This window comes from Sciurus carolinensis, unplaced genomic scaffold (assembly GCF_902686445.1).
Source record: "Sciurus carolinensis unplaced genomic scaffold, mSciCar1.2, whole genome shotgun sequence".
Taxonomy (NCBI): Eukaryota; Metazoa; Chordata; class Mammalia; order Rodentia; family Sciuridae; genus Sciurus; species Sciurus carolinensis.
This window is the reverse complement of record NW_025920116.1, coordinates 352,903-374,647: the sequence shown is the minus strand read 5'-3', so window position 1 is coordinate 374,647 and position 21,745 is coordinate 352,903. Positions and strand designations below refer to the sequence as shown.

Sequence of the window (21,745 nt, the reverse complement as noted above, 5' to 3'; positions counted from 1 at the left end):
AAGCTTGTGTGCATGGCTTGTATTAGTCATGGGACCTCCCTAATCCTACCAATATATCTCACTGTACAGATGATGAAACCAAACTTCAGAGAGTAAATTGTCCAGATCACACAGCTTCTAGTCCACACAGCACAGGTCAGCAGGACCTCATTCCCTGCTTTTTTCCAATAGAATTGTTATAATCAATAGCAATAATAAAATAATGATATAACACACCACAAAATATTAGAAAAATTAATACCTTCTAAGTAACTGATTGGCCAAAGAAGAAACAAGAGGGGCTATTAGCAAACATCTTGAAGTAAATTATGCTCAATATGCAGACCTAAGCCCAGACTGGTTCTGGAAAGCCCAAATTTCCAGTTCTGTGTGGAGGCTGGTAATGAACCTCAGCAAACATTCACCTCTCATAAATTATCACTGGCTCTCTGACCCCTTGAGGAACAGGTGAGATAGATCATTCAATGTGGACATTTAAACCTTTTTTTCTTACACACCAAGCTTAAACCTAGAATCACAATGAAAACAGCAATAGACAGCTCCTTAAAATATTGAGAAAATTCAACATTTTCAATATTTCATAGACCGAGTCTCTGTCAGCCTGAGTTACAAGCCAATATTGTAGTGCTCTAGTATCCTCAGACACTTGGTAAATTCATTCTATCACACTAGACCATTTCGATCTGGGAAAAAAGTTCCAGGCCTTAAGACACTTAAATTAACAAATACAAGATACTTTAACTTGTGGGGGGAAATCCACAAAAATCCTGATAAAACTGGAGTTAAAACATTTGGAATAAATTTTAATTATATGATTAAAAAATGTGTATATGTTCGTGTGTATAAGCACACAAGCACATGTAAATCAAGACTTGACACATTATTTTATTTAGGGGTTCTTTTTGTCTCCCCTGCACATTTATTTCTTGTTCTTCCTGAAATTAGTATCTAACTACTTCAAATGTTCTTACATCAGAATTGGAGAGTCTACATTTCAGATATCTCACCCACAATCATACAGGGTTTTGAGAAAAAAGAATTTTCACAATAAAGACAAAACACCTTTTGCATTTTCCAATAACAAGAGAAAAACAAAAGTAAAAAGTCAGTATAGGCACCTTCAACACATATTGACCTCCAGAAGGTCAAAAAGAAATTCTGTGAAACTGGACGCACTCCACTCCCCAGACATGCCACAGTGCAGTGCACCCCAGCAACTCACCCTCCTTTTCTTCCAAAGTTCTTCTCTCTTGAATTCAAAGACCACAATCAACTGGCAAGAATAAGCATTTGCTGAAGATCAAGAGTAGAACAAGAGCACCTCAATGACAGACCTCACGGTTTGTATTCTTCCTCCAAAAAAGCTTGACAAAGCGGGCTGAGGGGTCTATATAGCACTTGGGTTACTGTGATTGGTCCACAGTTATGCTAATTAGGGTTTGAAAATGTACCAATGCTATTGGTCCAGAATATACAAACGCTATTGGTCAGTTCTTGAGTCCCAGCTTTCATTCAGCTCTGCCCCATTTCCATTTTCTCAATGCAGTTCGAGAAGTGGAGGTTGAGGTCCCGGATGAGCCTGCAGTGAGACAAGCTTCCCTACTCTTTTTGGACCTCAGGGCTGCAGGTCAGTGACAGGTCAGCGAGCCTTCATTCCCCTTGGTGCTGGCTCACCCTGCTTGTGTGTCAGCATTCATGCTGCAGCAGGAACTCCAGTGCTCAGACCCACCCCGGCCCAACTCCACCACTCCCTGACTCCACTGCCACTCTCCTACCCTTGCCATTGCATGGACATTTATGAAGACCAGCAGTGCAGACCCTCAGAGTCCACTGGTGAAAGAGCTGGGTGAAGTATTTGAGACTGAAGCCTCCAAATCAAATCTTCCCCCAGAATCTGTTCTGACCCTGGGAGAACCTTCATCTTCTGTGCTGGATTTGCCTTTGGCTACTCAGTTATCACTTGAGGACCAGATGCTACCTTGGAATGACCCTGAGCTCTCTTCCAAATAGGTGTCTTCCCCAGAGTCTGCAAGACATCCCACAAAAACCCCTGTGGCCAGCAAGAGTGCAGACAATTCCTCAAAAGATGCTGAGAGTCCCTGATCTTCAGGTTCTAAGTGCTATAGATGGAAACCAAACAACAAGGTCCAAAAGAGATACCCCCTCACCATCCTGCAGGATGGCAACTCCCCTGGAACCCTGACACCACGACAGGGTAAGTAACCTTCTCCCCTAAGTGAAAATGTTAGGAAATTAAAGAAAGGAACCATTCATGGAACTGGATGGCTTCTGAAAACTGGAGGACGAGTGTGGGAGCAAGGCCAGGACCATGACAAGAAAAATCAGCACCTTACTTTGGTAAGAGCGAGCCCCTATGTGACCCCTACATTGGATTCACCCAGGGCCTGTTGATGTTCTGTTTTCTGTCACCCCTTCTTTTCCAGGGAGACTAAGGAAAGGATTGTTTTCTTTGATTCCTCCTAAACTACCAACTCTGGGACTTAGAACTTTATCAGACTTTCTTTTTGTCTTGTTTATTTCTTGTGTATTAAAGTTTGTGATTTTAATGATGCTTTTAAAAGACAAAAAAAGAGCACTTAGTGAATTTTCCTATTTTGTTCATCTTTAGGAATTCTTTTTTATAGGCTCATCCCCTACCTTTTCCATTAACATGTCAATGTTAGTAATTCACTCCTACATTTATACTGAGTCAGACCAATTGATACATATTTGAAAGTGAATTAAATATTATTTGTTTTCAAATATAATAAGGAAAGTTATAAAAATATTTGAAGTGCTATAATTGGTATAATGGATAACACTGCTAAATAATAAGTTGGCACAAATTGGACTTGAAAAACACACTCCCGTAAAAGTAGACGATGATTTTATAGAAGTAGAGACATGCTGGATTTTGAAGTTTCAGAAGGTTATTTTAGAGAATCAAGAGAATGTTGGCCATAATATACAAACACTAAGAAAATTGGGGTTACATGGTGTAATTGCATATATTTGCACAATTAATGAATTAATTAAGACTTTAAAATTGGGCAGAAGTGCCAAATATAAAAATTTAAGTTTGGATACATTTGACCAGTGTTAGGAGGAGTTTTGAAATTGGCAGTTGGTGGAATTGTATTGTCTCCCAGGGACAGACCAAAATTATGCTAGGTGAAGGATTGTAAATGTTTTTACTCTTAAATACATACTATATAGATATACAAAAAATAAACACAGAGAAAGATTATATATTAGTGATATTAAAACTTCATTGAGGACAATGTTTGAAATACAGTGTCTTTATGAAGAACAATAGGATGGGAGGAATTTATAATAACAAAGTTGGGAAATCCTGGTCTAATAGCGGGTGCTGTGTTCCATTTTTCATGAAAATATTTCAATGTTGTTCATAATTTTGTGAAGTCTTGAGTGTCAGCTCTCATACCAAGCATCATTTAGTGACTACAAAATCACAAGGACAGGCCGTCTCCCATTCTTGCACTCCTACTCCAGTCTCTTAATCTGACATCTTTTACATTTTCAGCAACTCTGTCATGGTGGGTTTAATTCCTCTCTGCTGAGTTCCTGACCCTGTGGGACAATAAGCTTTGAGTTTTGAGCAAACTATGAACTTGGTTCCAAAATAACTAGTATTGTATATTAAAAGATAATTCATAGAATTATCATCAAATATTGCTTCAATCATGAAAGTTTTCTTTCTCCTGTGATGTTCCATTTTATATCTGTTCTTGTATGTAAGATGACTGACCAAATTGGTTGTGTTTTTATTTAAGCATTTAAAGTGCTTATTTTTGAAATTTATGAATTCTTAATCTGTAGATGGAACTTATATAAAAAGTATTTAATTATATGCTTTATTTGTATCACATAAAATATTCTGCATTAATAACCCAAGAAGAATCTTGTAATAATACTACTTCTTTTTCTCCTGTACTAACAAATAAATAATAAGTTCTGAACATTCTTAAATAACATTTCTTTGAATATATTGTGTGAAATAAGCAGGTGGTCTCTCTGCTTAATGTATGCAAAAGACAAACATATGAGATTTATAATCTAATTCCTCCATGCAGAAAGGCAGTTAGGATGGCTGAGCCTAGGGCAGCCTAAATTATAGCTGAGGATGTTGGAAATGGGTTTGCAGGTTTAATTCCTAAAATCTAGAAAAGTAAGAGTTTAAAGCTAAGATGTCTTAAAATAACATTCTGACTTTAAATTGTACTTTTGCAGAATTATTTTATAAACAAGAGAATTTGAAAATTAAAAAGTAATTTATAAGTTGACACTCTTATCAAAATATCCCAGTGAACTGTAGTGCAATATAAACCCTTGCATGAAAAGTTCACTCCTTTTTACCTTTTAGATTCTTCTGAAATTTAACTAGAGTTCTACAGCTCAAAAAATGATAGAAAAATTACTAATGTGTGTCCTCTTTTTAATTTTCCCCTTTAGGAGATATTTTGTTGAAAGAGTTATTCACCTGCACACATGAGCACTTCATTTGGTGCTTTTCCATCTCACTTCTTCCCCTTATGTTTGGAGGAACTGGTGTTATTTTTTGGTGTGCAGGGAAAAGAGAAAAGTGGCCTCCATCACACATTCCCATGCCTCCCCTTTGGTCAGGCTTATGCTTAGCACAGTGAGAGCCAGTTTTACATGCTCAGCACAGGAAGAGCCAGGCTGCCTCATCTTTGCTCTCCCACTCCCCAAATACTCCTGTACCTCATCTTTCTGGCCAATGTCTCTTCTTCATCTAAAGAGTCCATCAGGTCTACGTAACAATTCCATGTATGCAATTTTAAGTAAGCTTCCTTTTATTAATACTAAGACATTTTCATGATGCATGCATTATGATGAATTTCATAATATTGGGGATAAAACAACTGAAACATAACTATGATGCTAACATTTTTCTTAAGTGTAATACAATTAATTACTCAGTGTTGCTATTGGAATTTATTAAGAAAATAAAAACAGTAAGCAATATGCTAGCAGACATTATCTTTTGTATATTTGAATATGGTTGGAATGGAGTGAACATTTCTTAAAAAGACAAAAAATTGTTAGCAATCTTTGGGGATAAACAAAGTAAGCACTTTTGCTATAACTGATAAAAAATTACATCAGAATAATAAAATATCTGTATCTTTTATAATCTAGAGTATTTGAACACTGTGTAATATTGTTTTTTAATAATGAGTAAATATTCTGAATGCAGAGAGTTCATCTTGAGAGTAAATAGTAGCTAGAGCCAAGTAAATTAACTGAAGGAAAAGACAAAAAATATGAATAGACAACAGCATGCTTTCCCTTAAGGAAAGTAGCAAAAGAATATTCACAGAAAAGTAATCACTATGAAACTTGCTGATGTATGCAGAAAAAATGGAAAGGAATGTTAATGAGTTAAACAGAAAATAGAAAAATGACAATAAGAAAAATATGTTGTTAAAATTTAAAATTATAAACAAAATCAAATCTATATGTAGCATCTGTGGATCTTCTGCTTCTTGAATTCATTCACATGCACATCTTATTACTCCCACTAGATTGCAAATTACTTGAGAACAGAATCTGTGTTGCATTCATTTTTAAATTATAGACATCTCCTATTAGAATGAAGACTGTAGTTAGACTCTCAGAAACATATTTGTTGGACAAGAGAAATCTCATTGCATAACCAGTCTATCTGAACTTCCTCAGCCCACAAGAGCCTCCCAGATATTAGTGATATTTAAGGAAGAAAATCTATTCACTTAATATGGATTTTAATGAGTTATGACATTCTTCCATTGGGAATATAAATGTTTTGCTAATTTGGATTAATTTCTTAAAGTATTGCCCTAATATTGTATCATAAGTTGTCATTACAGGAGATCAACATGACTTCTACATTTGACTAATGTTAAAACATGTTTCTTTCTTATTTTGACCCTCCATTTTCTTAGTTCTATTATACTAACCTCAATTATCTTATTACTCTTAAATTTAGAAAACATGTCTTTCTGAAGTTACTTTGGCAGGTTAGAACCTAGGAATGTCATTCTGAGGAACTTGGAAGGGACTCTTTGAAATATAAACATTTAGGATATGGAACCCCAGTGCTCTAATCTCTATGCTTTGGCAGGAGTTTAACTTCAGTTATCACCAATTGACAAACACACATTGTCTAATCTCTGAGAAAATTATTAACAAAATTGGAATGTGCCCAACATTGTTTTCCGGGGCTCATCCTGGAAACTCTTTCAACAGCATTACCTTAGTGCATCAAAACCCTCTCAGCTGTTGTTTCATCTGAGTTGAGATCAGATTCAGTTTTGAGCTCTATCACCTACTACAGTAGTATTGAGTAAAGTCTTCCTTGCTTGCTCAACTTTGTGTAGTGCAAATTTTGCTTTTAATTTTCTGTGCAATTGCTACAAAATATATTGTCTTCAGATTTTTAATTATACATAATTTAGAATCCCCATTTTTAGTCTTTACATACAATAATCTTTTCAAAAGATGATAATAAAATTTATTTTGTATTTTTCAGGAGCAAAACTTCATATTTTTGTTACTGCTAGTTAAGTAGACTTCATTTCAAACAATTGCTACCAGTATAAATTGCTAATATCTTTTAGAAAGCAACTTATTAATAGGTATTAAGGTATTTGATATATGCATACATTTTGACCAAATAATTTAGTTTACACCAAGAGAATAATCAAAGATTTATACAATTATTTATTAAAGTTATCCTGAATGCAATATGATGAAATAACAGTTTAAATTATGTTGTACCTAGAAGAAAAATATTATAAAACATCAAATAGCATTAGAGAAGGTTAATAGTGCATATTACTGGTGCAGTCATATGTTGACAATGTCAAAGAAATTATCTAAGGGAAAAATGATTTCAAACCCTTAAGAAGAATGATGCCTGTATTTGAGAGGTCAGTGATCCAGACATACAAAAATGAATAGTTTTGTGCGTTACGTAGCTATTTTCATAAGATGTTTGTCCCCATGACCCATTAAGTCTCAGGGAGAGTTTTTGGAAATGTATTCCTCCTGCTGAACTAATATGGAGAGATTGATGTACTTTCCTGGTTTAGAAGTTGGTAGATTCAATCAAGTTCCCTTTGGAAAGATCAATCTCAAAAATCTGAAAACAAAAATAATTGAGCTAATGGAAAAACTCCTCTTACATTGGACCAGTGTAATTTTTTCAATTATTCTAGCAATGATATAGAAGTACTACTATCTTAAATTTTTTATATTATTTATTCTAATTAGGTGTATAGGACAGTAAAAGTGCATTCACATATTTTGATAGATCATACATAAATAGAGTTTAATCTCAAATTTTTCTGATTATACACATTGCAGGAAAACATTGGTCATGTAGTGATACATGTACATTAAGAAATAATGTCTGTTTTAATCTACTATCATTCCTTACCCTGTACCAATTCTCCTCCCTTCCCTCCTCTCTACCTAATATAAAGTAACTCTATTCTTCCTTATCCCCCACTCCCTTTGTTGTGAATTAGCATTGTCTTATCAGAGAAAACATTTGGGCTTTGGTTTTTTGGGTTTGACTTATTTCACTTAGCATGATATTCTATAAATCCATCCATTTAACAGCCAATGCTAGACTTTCGTTCTTTACAGCTGAGTAATATTCCATTATTTATATCACATTTTCTTTATTCATTCATCTGTTGAAGGGTATCTAGGTTGGGTACATATTTTAGCTATTGTGAATTGAGATGCTATAAACATTGATCTAGTTGTGTCACTGTAGTATGTTGATTTTAAGTCATTTGGGGTATAAACAAAGGACTGGGATAACTGGGTCAAATGGTGGATCCATTGCAAGTTTTCTGAGGCATCTTCATACTGCTTTCCATAATGATTGCACCAACTTGCATTCCCACCAGCAATGTAGGAGTGAACCTTTTCCCCACATCTTTGCCAACATTTATTGTTGCTTGTATTCTTGATAATAGCATTCTGACAGGAGTGAGATGAAATCTTATAGTAGTTTTTATTTGCATTTATCTCAATGCTACAGAAGTTGAACTTTTTTCATATAATTTTTGATCAATTGTATATCTTCTTCTGTGAAGTGTCTGTTCAGTTCCTTAGTCCATTTATTAATTAGGTTATTTTTTTGTATTAAGCTTTTTGAATTATTTATATATCCTAGAGATTAAAGTGTTATCTGAGGTACTTGTGGTAAAGATTTTATCCCACACTTTAGTCTCTCCCTTTACATTACTTATTGTTTCTGTCACTTAGAAGATTTTTAGTTTGAGAGCATCCCATTTATTTAATTCTTGATTTAACTTCTTGGGTTTAAGAGGTCTTGTTGAGGAAGTCAGGTCCTAGGCCAACATGGTGAACATTTGGGCCTACATTTTCTTCCACTAGACACAGGGTCTCTGTTCTAATGCCTAAGTCTTTGATCCACAGTGAGTTGAGGTTCATGCAGGGTGAGAGATAAGGGTTTAATTTCATTTTGTTAAATGCAGTTTTCCATTTTCCCCAGCAGCATTTGTTGAATAGGTTATCTTTTCTCCAGCAAATGTTTTTGGTAACTTTCTGTAGTATGAGATAACTGTACTTATGTTGGTTTGTCTCTGTATCTTCTATTCTGCACCATTGGTATATGTCTATTTGCTGCAAATACCATGCTCTTTTCATTACTGTAGCTCTGTAGTATAGTTTGGAGTCTGGTATTGTTATGCTTCCTGCTTCACTCTTCTTGCTAATTATTGCTTTCCCTATTCTGGTTCTATTTTTTTTTTTTGGCTTGACTTGGGCCATAAAAATAAAGAGAAGGAAGAAAGCAAACTGACATGTCATACCCACTACTTGCTTGACCCTTTACCAACTGGTTCCCATAATTTTGTTTCTTGTGACAGCTCAGTGCTATTTTCCCCAGTTATCTAGATCAGCTCAGAGAGGTCAAGTAACTTGCCTAGGCTCACAGAGTAAGTGGCAGAGTCTGCACTGGGGCCCAGGTCAGTCTTACTCAAAGCTGTGCCTGTGCTATATCACCTGGAGGAGAAAGTGAATCATTAGAAAGAAGGGGAGATGCCCAGTCTCACGGCTCAAGGATGGGGCTTTCTCGTTGTGTCTGGAAGGTTCTAGAATGCACCAGAACACAGCTGTCAGCTGATAGAATGATATCACTGGAGAAGTCACTGTGACAGCTGGTGGTTCTCACTCCCTATGTACAAGGTAGGAATTCCTCCTTCTCCCAACCATACAGCAGCTCACTGTCCAGTGGAGAATGTTCCCCGAGAAGACAATTCTAGTGTCCTCAACCACATTCAGACATCATCTGTTTGCCAAGTCTGTATGGAGAAGGGGAAGGAGCAGGAGGGGCCAAGGTTTAGAACTGAACCTGGGCAGCAGGGGTTGAAGAGGCTGCTACATGGGAAGAGTTGGGTCTTCTTCTGGAGTCAGGGGAACCTGGGTGGTGGCAGGATCAAGGGTTCAGCACAAGGTCACTGGAGTGCTGAGGAGGGAGGCCCACATGGGAAGGGGAACAGCCCCCAGAATATGGAGGTTCAGGTGCGTGGACAGGCAGGTGGTTGAGAGACACCACCTGGCTCCTGCACCGGATTGGCACGAGTGAGGCAGCGAAGCGAGGAGCTGGGGACAGAAGAGGATCCAGTGTCTGGCCAGGCAGGACTTCATTGCAGGAACGAGGGATGAGGGTGGAGTCTGGTCTCAGAATGAAGCCAGGGTCAAGTGGTCCCAAGAGGCTTGTGTAGATGCCCACACCACAGGAGTCAAGGTCCACTCCAGTGACCTAGGAAAGGCTTTGCCTTGGCTCCAGCTGGGGCAGAGGGGTCAGCAGAGATCTAGAGCTGGTAGGCCCTGCCAGGTAGGACAGCACACTGTAACAAGCTGGTCATTTTAGGGACCTTAGGAGGTCTAGGTTCAGAAGAAGATCCAGGGAGCCCAGGAGCATGTGACATGGGCTGGCTAATCCCCCTATTCACTGAAAAAGAAACTTCATCCATTCCTCTTTGCACCATCTGGAGTCATTCCTTGCCTGGGAAGGGGTCTGAGAATCAGTGCTCATTTAGTGATGTCATCTGCAGGCCTCAGAGGTTTAGAGCAAGAAGAGACCCAGCCCCTCCTTCATTTTACTGATGGGAAAACTGAGGCCTGGAGGGGTTAAGACACTTCTCTGAGGTCCAGGAGCTTAAGAGAATGAGGAAGAGTCCAGGCTGCTGCACCCTCTCCACCAGGGCTCCTTTCCTCTGCACTCCCACCCATCTGAGCTTGCCATGGTAACTAAGGTTCCTCCAGCATGGGAAGCAGTTACCTAGCAACTCCCCATAACCAGGTCAGAGCTGGGGAATCGAGACATCATGTGCAGCCTCTCTGGGGAATTCAGACTTTTAGAGATGGGTTTGCCATAAATGACCTCACACAGAGCCCTACCTGGGTATACCTGGAAAGGAGGTGGTATTTTCATGCCAGGATCAGCGAGTTGCTGGGACTATGTAGCCCTCAGGGCTGGCTGGTACCTTCAACCCCACAGCAGACACATGGCTTCCCTGTGTACAGTGCTAGTTCCTTTGAACAGCACAGAACTTGTTCCATTAACTTGCTGGTGTGGATGTGGGAATCAATAGAGGAAGGTTGATGCAGGGGGCGGCTATGTCCAAGTGTGTCCACATAGGCATTTCCATTTGGGGGCAGGGAGCTTCCTCATACAGCCTTCTTATTTCTTAATTATCTCAAGAAATGTTTATGAAGCAACCAGTTCATAAAATAAGTGGCTTCTAATAGTCTCCCTACACTGGGTTCCATCAGCCATTCCCGCCCCTTCCCAACCCAAGCCTGCTTCTCCGGTGGGCACAGCCCTGCTTGTCTCCTGGATCCTACTCCCCTGCAAGGTTCTTCCCCCTGGTCTGAGTCAATCATGGCATGCTCCTTCTCTAGGAGATGGCTTAGGAATGGCAGGTGATCCAACCTTGCAGTGGGGTCTGGGGAGTGAACACTGAAGGGCTTCTAGGACAGGTTTTGCTCACTAATTGAGGTTGGGAGTGAATGTGCCTCTTCATTAGACATGACCATGTCTGCATGTGATGTTTAGCACTGCAGGAGCCACTGCAGTGGCACCACTGATGCTGGAGGATGGCATTACTGAGCTACCGAGTCAAGCAAGCCGGGAGCTACCCCACGTCCAGATACCTCATTCTGGGAGATCACAAACCCCTCATTGTTGAAGTTGCTTTTGGTCCAGCCTCCATTTCTCACTGAGGCTCTCTCACTTTCCACCAGTCTGAGTGGCTACACAGTAGATGTCTAGACAAGTCTTGGTATTAAAGGTAAAGGACACAAAGGAAACAAATGTCTCTCCTTCTGAATAAATCAAAGCTCTGACTCCTCCACGGGCAGCTGCACAGCCAGCTCCCAGTAAGTCTGATGAGGCTCCTCCCTGGAGAGCCCCAAGGCTTCCCTACGTCTGGGGCATCATGTCCAGGCTCCCATCTGCTCCCGAGAGCCAGCTGTGCATTCTCTTCCCAGCTTTGAGTTCTGTGATGTCATGTCGGTAGCTTTAAGACAGCCATGGTGGAAGTTGTTCTCTTCAAAGTAAACTTGTTTTTTTAAGAGAAGTTTTAGGTTCATAGCAACATGGAGCAGAAGGTGCAGATGTTTCCCAGACCCCTCCACATGCAAAGCCTCCCCACTGTCAGCATCTCCAAACAGAGGGGTATATTTCTTACAACTGAAGAACCTGCAGCAACACATCATAATCACTGAAGCCTGGAGTTCATGACAGGTTCGCTCTTGGTATTGCACATTGCACGTATTTTGAAAAACACACAGTGACATGCAGCCACCATTAGGTACCATACCCAGTAGCTTCACTGCCCTAAGAGTGTGCTGTGCTCTGCCTATTCTTTCCTCCCTCCCCCAATCCTTGAGAACCTCTGATCTTATTACCAGCCTATAGTTTTTCCTTTTCTAGATTGTCATGGAGTTGGAATCCTACACTGTGTAGCCTTTTCGGGTTGGATTCTTTCACTTCAGGATTTGCATCTAAGATTCCTCCATGTCTTTTCAAGACGTGATGGTTCATCTTTTTAGACAATCCTATTCCATTACCTGGATGCACCACAGTCTGTTTATCCAGCTACTTTCTGAAGGACATTTTGCTCACTTCTAAGCTTTGGCAATTCTGAATGAAACTGCTGAAATGTTGGTGTGCAGGTGTTGTGTTTGTGTGGACTTGAGTGTTCAACTCCTTTGGGTAAATGAAAAAGAGCATGTTGCTGGATTGCAGGGTAAGAATGTGTTTATTTTTTACAAGAAACTGCCAAACTGTCCTCCAGAGTGACTGTACCATTTTGCATTCCCACCAGCAAAAAATCAACATTCCTGTTGCTCCACATCTTTACCAGAATTTGCTGCCATCTATGTTTTGAATTTGGGGAATTCTGAAAGGTGTGTAATGTTATCATGTTGTTGTTTTAATTTGCAACTCCTTGCAGACATATGATGTTGAGCATCTTTTCATGTTTCCATGTGCATATTTTCTTTGATGAGGTGTCTGTTTGGGTCTTTTGCCCATTTTAAAACCAGATTGTTCATTTTCTTATTTTTCAGTTTTAAGAGTTCTTCATATTTTTTTTTTAATTTTAATTTATTTTTATTGTAAACAAATGGGATACATGTTGTTTCTGTTTGTACATGGAGTAACAGCATACCATTTGTGTAATCATACATTTACATAGGATAATGATGTTTGATTCATTCTGTTATTTTTTCCTCCCCCCCTTATTTTTCCAAAAGAATTTCATGTTTGCTTTTTCTAGTTCTATGAAGAATATCATTGGGATATTAATAGGAATTGTATTAAATTTGTATAACACTTTTGGTAGTGTGGCAATTTTGACAATATTAATTCTGCCTATCCAGGAGCATGGGAGGTGTTTCCATCTTCTAAGGTCTTCAATTTCTTTCTTTAGTGTTCTGTAGCTTTCATCGTAGAGGTCATTGACCTCTTTGTTAGATTGATTCCCAAGTATTTTATTTTTTGATGTGATTGTGAATGGAGTAGTGTTCTTTATTGCTCTTTGTGTGACTTAAAACTGATGTATAAGAATGTGCTTGATTTATGGGTATTGATTTTATATCCTGCCCTTTGCTGAATTCATTCATTAGTTCTAGAATATTTTTGGTGGAATATTATGAATCTTCCAAATATTCAGTTATATGAATGACAAATGGTGATAATTTGTTCTTATTTATCTAATTGTATAATTTTAATTTCTTCTAATTGCTCTGGCTAGAGTTTCAAGAACAATGTTGAATAAAAGTGGTAAAAGAGCACATCTTTCTCATAATTCAATTTTTAGAGGGAATGCTTTAAATTTTCTCAGTTTAGAATTATATTGACATTACATTTAGCATGTATAACTTTTACAATGTTGAGAAATGTTCCTTATATCCCTAGTTTTTCTGGTGTTTTGAACATGAGTGGTGCTATATTTTGTCATATGCTTTTTCTGCATCTACTATGATGATCATATGATTCTTGTTTTTAAATCTGTTGATGTGGTGAATTGCATTTACTGATTTCCATATATTGAACCAACCTTGCATCCCTAGGATGAACCCCACTTGATCATGGTGCACTAAGTATTTAATATGTTTTTGTATGTGAATTGCCAGAATTTTATTGAGAAATTTTGCATTCATGTTCATCAGACTTATTGGTCTGAAGTTTTCTTTCCTTGGTAAGTCTTTGTCTGGTTTTTGTATCAGGGTGATACTAGCCTCATAGAATGGGTTCAGAAGTGTTTTCTCCTTTTATATTAGATGGAATAATTTGAGGAGTATTGATGTTAATTCTTTTTTGAAGGTCTTGTGTAATTTAGCTGAGAATCAGTCAGTCCTGCCCTTTTCTTAATTGGTAGGCTTTTAATGGTGTTTTCTATTTAATTGCTTAAAATTGTTCTATTTGAATCCTGAATGACTTCCTGATTTAGCTCAGTTAGGCCATATATCTCTACAAATTTGTATAAGTCTTCAATATTTTCTATTTTATTGGTGCATAAATTTTCATAACAGTTTCTTCTGATTTACCTCTAAGTATTTTTTCATTTCATCCTTGATTTCTTCTACTATCCCTTTGTCTTTCAATAGTGTATTATTTAGTATACATATTATAGAGTAGCTTCTATTTTTTAATTTATCATTGATTTTTAATTACAGTCCTTTGTGATTTGATGGAATTCAGGGTATTACCTCCATTTTTTTGTATTTACTAAGGGTTGCTTTGTGGCATAAGATATGGTCTATTTTAGAGAAAGATCCATGTGCCACTGAAAAAATGCTTATTTGTTAGCCAATGGATGAAATGTTGAATGTATATCTGTGAAGTCTAAATTAGTGATTGTATTATTTATTTCTACAGTTTCTTTATTTAGATTTGTTGATAAGATCTATCTAGTAATGAGATAGGTGTGTTAAAATCACCAGTATTTCTGTGCTGTGATCTATTTCATTCTTGTAATTGAGAAGGATTTGTTTGACATATGTAGATGCTCCACTGTTTGGGGCATAAGTATTTACAATCAATATGCATTGCTGCTGTATAATTAATTCCCTTCTATAGAATGAAATGACCTTCTTTGTCCCTTCTGATTAACTTTGGTTTTAAGTCCGCTTTATCTGATATGAGGAAAGAAACCCCTGCTTGTTTGTGCAATTTATTTGAGTGATATGATTTTTCCCATCCTTTCACCTTCAGTCTCTGGATGTCGTTGCCTATGAGGTGAGTCTTTTAAAGACAGCATATTTTTCGGTCTTCCTTTTAATCTGATCTACAATTCTTTGCCTTTTGATTGATCAACTTAGACCTTTAATATTCAAGGTTATTATGGAGATATGTCTTGTATTCCTAGTCATTTTGGTTTATTTCTGGCTTTTAATTTGATTTAGATTATTTTTTCACTATTCCTCCATTTGCTGCTTTTCACTTTTTTTTTAACTTCATCTTTATGGAATATTTTATTAAGAATATTCTATAGTATAGGTTTTCTGACTAAATTTTGTTAACTTGTGTTCATCATGGAAGGTTTTTATTTCATCTTCAAATCTTAAAATTCATTTTGTTGGATATACAATCCTTGGTTGGCAACAATTTTATTTCAGAGTTTGAAATATGTTGTTCCATGACATCCTCACTTAGAGGGTCTAGGTTGAGTAATCAGGTGATATCCAAATTGGTTTTCCTGTATACATAAACTGCTGTTTTTCTTTCGCAGTCTTTAAGATTTTATCCTTATGCCGTATTATAGTCACTTTCATTATAATGTGTCTTGATGTGGGTCTGATGTAGTTTTGTATATTTGGTGTCCTGGAAGCCTCCTGTATTTGATTTTTCATTTCATTGTTTAGGTCTGGAAATTTTTCTGATATTTTGTCATTGAAAAGATTGTGCATTCCTTTGGTTTGTACCTCTGCTCTTTCTTTTATCCCCAAAACTCTTAAATTTGGTCTTTTTATGTTATCCCATAATTCTTGGAAGTTTTGTTCATGGATTCTTACCAACTTCTCTCCATGGTCAACTGTAATTTCAGTATTATATATTTTGACTTCATCATCTAAAGTTGTCTTCCAAATAGTCTAATCTGTTGGTGATACTTTCCACAGAATTCGTAATTTGATGTTTTTAATTCCTTCATTTCTAGAATCCCTGCATGTTTTTTTCATAATCTCTAACTCTTTATTGAAGCGATCTCTCACTTCCTGTATTTTCTCTTTGATGTCCCTCTTTATAGCACTCTTTACTTCGCAGATCAGATTAACTATGTACATTCTAAACTTTTTCTTGGACATTTCTTCTATTGTGTTGTCAGGGGCTTCTCTTATTGGGGCATTTGGTTTGTTTGTGGTATTTTGTACTCTTGTTTTTTTCATGTTTCTTCTGTGTTTACCCATCAAGTTGTATGGATATGAGGCAATACAGGTTCTACCCAGTAGACCTATATTGTCACTGAAGATTTTCAGTATCCCACCTTTAAGGGTGAGACCAATATCAACAACACCCAGTGCAAATAATGTACAGCCTCAAATCTCATAGCTCCCAGCAAGGCCTCCACTTCCCTCTTGCTATAAACAGAATTGATGAGTTCAATCACTGTCCACAATAAAAACAGAAAATTTGCCAAACAGATTTACAATCTCAAATATTGGGTTAGGAGAAAACAGAAACAGTCCAGGACATGGTGTTCATGAGGGAGAAAGAGAGAAGCCAGAAGCAAAAATTCCTGGGAAGAATGGAAGAGTAACCAACATAGATTGACTGTTAGGTGAAGAAAAGGTAAAAAGGGAATCTTGGTAGACATACAAGTAAGTGGAAGAATACATATAAAGAGAAAAAAAAATAGAAGATATTCAGCAGAACTGCAAAACACCATGCAAATAGATCACCATCTTCAACAACTAATGCACAAAAATATGTGGAGACCTCTGCAGCAGCGGCCTAGGTATTACTTTTAACCATTTATCTTTGCACTTAAAGCTTTCTGCTAAATGCAGGCCTACTGCCTGAATATGATCTGTTAAAAATGTGAATAAAAATGAGAAAAATCATTTATAGAAGGTGTTCCACATTACATTAACCAATATTGCTTGTCTCACTTAAATTTGCACAATACACACACAATTTCTAAGAATTACAGATATTAATGGAATCAAAATTATCTCTCACTCATACAGGTACAAGTCAGATTTCAAAATATGTACTCATTTGCTTCCTTTTATTGGATGCTGTTTCATCAGTAATAGCATTTTACTTTCCAAGGTAATTCAGTTTTCCAAAAGCAAACTGTGCATTCTTTTTTGTTTCCTTAAATTGAATTTTTGTAGAAAATAATGAATTCTGTTCTTTTCTACACTGAAAATTTCACCCTTGAATTAGTACTGCAATAAACTGCTCATCAAATCATTAATATTGATGATTAAAGTTAAAATTTTATTGAAAGAAATATTAGTGACTTCCCTGTTTCAGGATGATTATATCTTTACTTGCTTATGAGCAAACACTCTGTTTCTAAATAAAGCCAAATTCACAAGTTCCAGGTAGGCTTGAATCTTTGGGAAAACCATCCAATCCTGTACAAACAGGAAAGATTAAATATTCTATTCAGTTCCTACAATGACTTCCCAAGTTTCATGAATGTCCTTCAATTAGCAAAATTCCCCACTGAAATATTCATCTACATCTAAGGTAGAATATTTCTACTGCACTAATGGAGGAATGAGAACATTGTTTCTGTGACCAGTGATATATACTTTAAGATTCCCATACAGGAGGAAGTCTACAACTACTCACCTCTGATGTTGTAACACAAAAGAATTTAAAAATATAGGTAAATGTGTGGGTATAGCTATATTTGGCTGAAAGTCTGAGATTTTAACCTCCTTTGTTATTGTAGAAAAATATTTCCTTTTAGAGAATAAGTTAAAAATAATATCAAGGAAAATCTGTTCTCTGAAAACACTGTCCAGAACTTTTCAAAACTTTGTCTCTATTATTAAAGCTATTTTAAGATCTGGAAATCATAATGTGTGCCTCCAGTACTGCCTTGTTCCAGGTTGTTTCATGCCAGTGTGTCAGTGGAACTTTGTTACAGTGGCCGTAGGAAACTAATGCAAAAGTGGTGCCATTTTTTTTTTTTTTGGACACAATACCTTTATTTTATTTATTTATTTTTATTTTATGTGGTGCTGAGGATCGAACCCAGTGCCTCATGTGCCAGGCAAGCTCTGCCACTGACCCACAAAGTGACCCCAAAGTGGTGTCATTTTCCACTAGGGATTTTTGTTTGTTGCTGAAGCTGGCATCGGGGCACCAAACTGAAGTGGGAGAGAGGCTGGATTGTGTGTGTGCGTGTGCATGAGTGTCTGTGGGGTTCCGTCCCCGTCCTATCCTCACCTGTCCTCTCTTCCTCCTTGGCAGGGACTCCCCTGCCACTTCAGGCCTCAGCTTGGCCTTTGGAGCACATGCAGTGCACATGCAGACCAACCAGGCACCTGCAGGCCACTGCATCGTGGGGACCAGCACAGTTCCATGCCACCTGACTTTGGCTCTCTTGGCCCTGGTCCTGGCTGAAACAGTGTTTAGGCACCCAAGAGCCCACTCTCTTGCCTTTGCTGACTGGCCCAGGCCCCGGTAGGTCACCCAGGCAGGTTGCGTGGCTCACCCTGGCTCGTGCCTACCCAGGATGCCCCCTGGCACTGGCTTCATAGAGTGGATCCAAGCCATCACCCAGAACGTCTCTGACATCGCTGTGAAGGTGGACCAGATCCTGCGCCACAGCCTTCTCCTGCACAGCAAGGGTGGGTGCCGGCAGAGGGGTGAGCACCATGCACCCGAGGCTGCTGCACCAGGTGGGGGTTTCTCGAGGAGGCCTGACTCCTCCCACCACAGCTCCCCTGGTTCTTGAGGTCCTGCTCCAGGCTCTCAGCAAGGTGACCCAGGGTTCAACCCACCCTGACCTGCCTGAGGGGTCTAAGGACAGAGGAGGCCCCTGGAGTCCTGGTCCCTGGGCTCCAAGAATGAGGCCATCTGGGGAAGGGGCTCAGACCCCCTCCATTCCCCTCCATGGGAGCAGCAGGGGCCTCAGGCCTATCTCTGCCATCCTCAGAGAGGGTAGGGGTGTGCTTGTGGGAACTTGAAGTCTTTTGCTGCTCCCGCCCGCTCTTCGCGGACTCTGACCTCCTCTTCTAGCAGGCTGGCGGGTGGAGGAGGGCAACTCAGATCTGGGGACCCCTGGGTCAAGCCATTCAGCTAGTGAGGAAACTCTGGCAGGCAGAGGGGGTGGGCCACTGCTGCCCTGACCCACCAGAGGTCATCCTGTCCCTCCCATCTCTCCCCTGGCTCTTCCCTGGACCCCTGTCCTCAGCATGCTGACCTCTCCACACAGTGTCTGAAGGTCACTGGGACCAGTGTGAGGTGCCCAGTGACCTCAAGTTCCCTGACTGTGCAGGTGGAGGTGAGACCTGGCTGGGGGTGAAGCATGGCCAGGGAGGTGGCAGCCTGGGAGTCTGACCCTGTGGGCTATTCACTGGCAAGGGCCTCTGCCCAGCCTGTGGCTCCTGGCCCAGGTGCAGCTGGCTGAAACTGACCTCAAGATGTCTCTGCTGGGCGCTCTGCATGCCCACCAACCCAGACTCCCCTGGACATCTCCCCCAGGGGCTCAGCACTTTCTTCTGGTAAATGAGCTATGAAATATGTGCCATCGGCAGCCTGATTCCTGACAGCTCAGAGAAGGAACAGTCCTCGGTTGCTCTGTCTCCATTCCTCCTGGCCTGGTCCACGGCTGGACTGAGGGTGCCTCCCAACACATTCCAAGTCTGCCTCTGGCTGTGCGTCCAGTCCATGCGGGGAGCCAGTGCACAGCTGTAAAGCTTCCTCACTGCTTTGAGGAGCTGAGCTGTAGTGCTGGAAACCCCCTCCTTAAGGACCACTGTGGGGGTCCTTCCCTGGACCTAGCCAAGCCCCAGTTGGAGACTGCCCGACAACAAGGGACTGAGGCATGAAGGATGAGGCCTGGATGCCCTGCTGCCCCTCTGGGCTCTTTGCCCAGAACTTGGCCCCTGAGTGTCCTGACCTCTCCCAGGGTCCTCCTCTGCCTGGGCCTGGGAGAACATGACCCTGCCTTCTCTGGAGTCCTTAGTGGCCAGGGCAGCTGGCCAGGTCTCTGCCCTTCCTTGCTGTGTCTCTAGGGCATGAAACACTGCATGCACCCTGTCCTGGCAGATCTTGGGGTCCTTGGAGATGTGCATGCAAGGGGAGCCTGCAGGGGCCAGGGCTGGTGCTGGCCACCTGCTCAGACTTGGCCCTCTCTGCAGCGGATGTGTGCCCACTGTACCTCTGACCCCTGCTACACCTTCTTCAGGGTGGACAGCACCAAGTGCTCCTTCCTCAGCTACCTCAGCGAGGTTGAGTGATTCTGCCCACTGCTGCCCTGGAGGAAACAGAGCGCTGTGCAAACGGCCCCCAGACCCCTTCCCAGAGTCCAGGTAGGCCTGGAGGGGGTGGGATGTCCTCCTCAGGCTGGACATTCTCTGTGATAGTGGGAGAGACCTCAGCCCTGCCCAGATGGAAGGGGGCCATGGGCTCTGCCTGAGGTGAACAGATGGGAGGTCAGGGGGACAGTGTCCCTCCACAACCTGGGGTGCTGCTCAGCAAAGCCTGCCTTCATAGGTGGGCTGGGTCTCTGCAGATGCCCTCTCAAGGGACTAGAATAATACCAATAATAACTGTCATTTACTAGGGCTTTCTGCATGCCAGGCACTTTCTTTGTACCTCAGTCTCCTGGCCATCCTTACGTGATTGCATCTAACAGATGATGAATCTTACTTAGGCTTAGGGTTAAGGGGTTTAATACATATTGTGAGAGGCAGCCCTGTCCCCAGTGTGGCAGGGGATGGGGGTTCTGGCTGCAGGTGGGGCCTGGAAGATTTGAGGTCAGGACTCACCTCTAGGCAGTGTTCCGGAGCAACTTGTCTCACCTCCTGGAGCTGATGGGCAATGGGAAGGAGTCCCCGATCTTCATGAAGAAGTGGACCAAGCAGCTCACTGCCCAGTGAGCCACAGCTGTCCAACACCTGGCACAGAAACTTAGGGGCATCTGGAGGGACCAGAAGCAGGTGTGTAATTATCTCAGGGAACAGAGCACTGAGAGCTTGGGTGATGCTCTCAGGGCATCAGCTTCTGAGCAGGCACAGAGCTGGCCCTCAAGCTAGTGGCACTGGATTTCTTTGCATATGATCCAGAGGGAGAGAGGTGGGGATGGCTGGATCATGGTGGTGCAGGTGAAGCCCTTTGCCCTTTGCAGAGCTGGGGAAGGACAAGGCCCTGAGGAGTGCTTTGTGCTGTGTAGACAACTCATTCAGATCAGACAGAGAAGTCATGGCTTCCACCTATAATTTTCAGAGTAACAGTCTATTTCGGGAAGACTTGTGGGTCCATCCATTCATCTGCCTGTCCACCCGTCTGTCCATCCATGCCATACACTAGAGAATTACACTGACTCTGTCTCACCCTGGATGTTTCTCTGAGTCCCTCTAATTTCATGAACTCTCTGGTCTATGTTAACTGTTGTCCACCTGGAACGTAACTCCTTGCATCACGATACCTGGTGTGGGTACCTTGGCATCCAAAAGTGACTGCCTGGGCCAAACCTGGAGACAGTGTCTGCTGCCACTGGTCTCCCAGCTGGTGAGCTGGAGTGGGAGGGTCAGAGGTCTGCTGCTGTTCCTTGCCAACCCCACGCCCCACATTGTCCCAGATTCTCGTTTACATTGGCTTCCTGACGGAGGAGTCCATGGACATTTTCAGCCCATGGGTGCTGAAGGGCAGGCCTCTAGGGAAGATAGTGCAGTGAGCGGACATCCTGGCTGCTCTCTACATCCTGGGCTGTAGCCTGTGGGTCACCATCTCCCTGAAGGAGCTGCAGAGGTGAGTGCTGGGGACAGCCAGTACATTGTGATGGGGCGGGAAGGGATGAAGGAGAACATCCCAGAAGCCCCTGCTCCACTGCAGGTCCCATGGCCCATGGATCCTGGGAGGCTTCCTGACTTTCTGTCAGGTACTGACATACCCAGGTCCCCACTGACCCGCTCCCTACTGCTTCCCCTCCATGCTTACACTCAATCACGTTTGGGACGCACCCAGTAAGTGTGTTTGTAC

At 40.9% G+C, this 21,745-nt stretch overlaps 2 pseudogenes; both read left to right on the top strand.

Moving 5' to 3' along the window:
• Window positions 1-1,773: 1,773 nt before the first annotated feature.
• LOC124973568 (cell division cycle-associated protein 3-like) lies at window positions 1,774-2,412 on the top strand (annotated as a pseudogene).
• Window positions 2,413-18,272: 15,860 nt separating this feature from the next.
• LOC124973565 (alpha-1,6-mannosylglycoprotein 6-beta-N-acetylglucosaminyltransferase B-like) lies at window positions 18,273-21,518 on the top strand (annotated as a pseudogene).
• The last annotated feature ends 227 nt before the right edge of the window (window positions 21,519-21,745 follow it).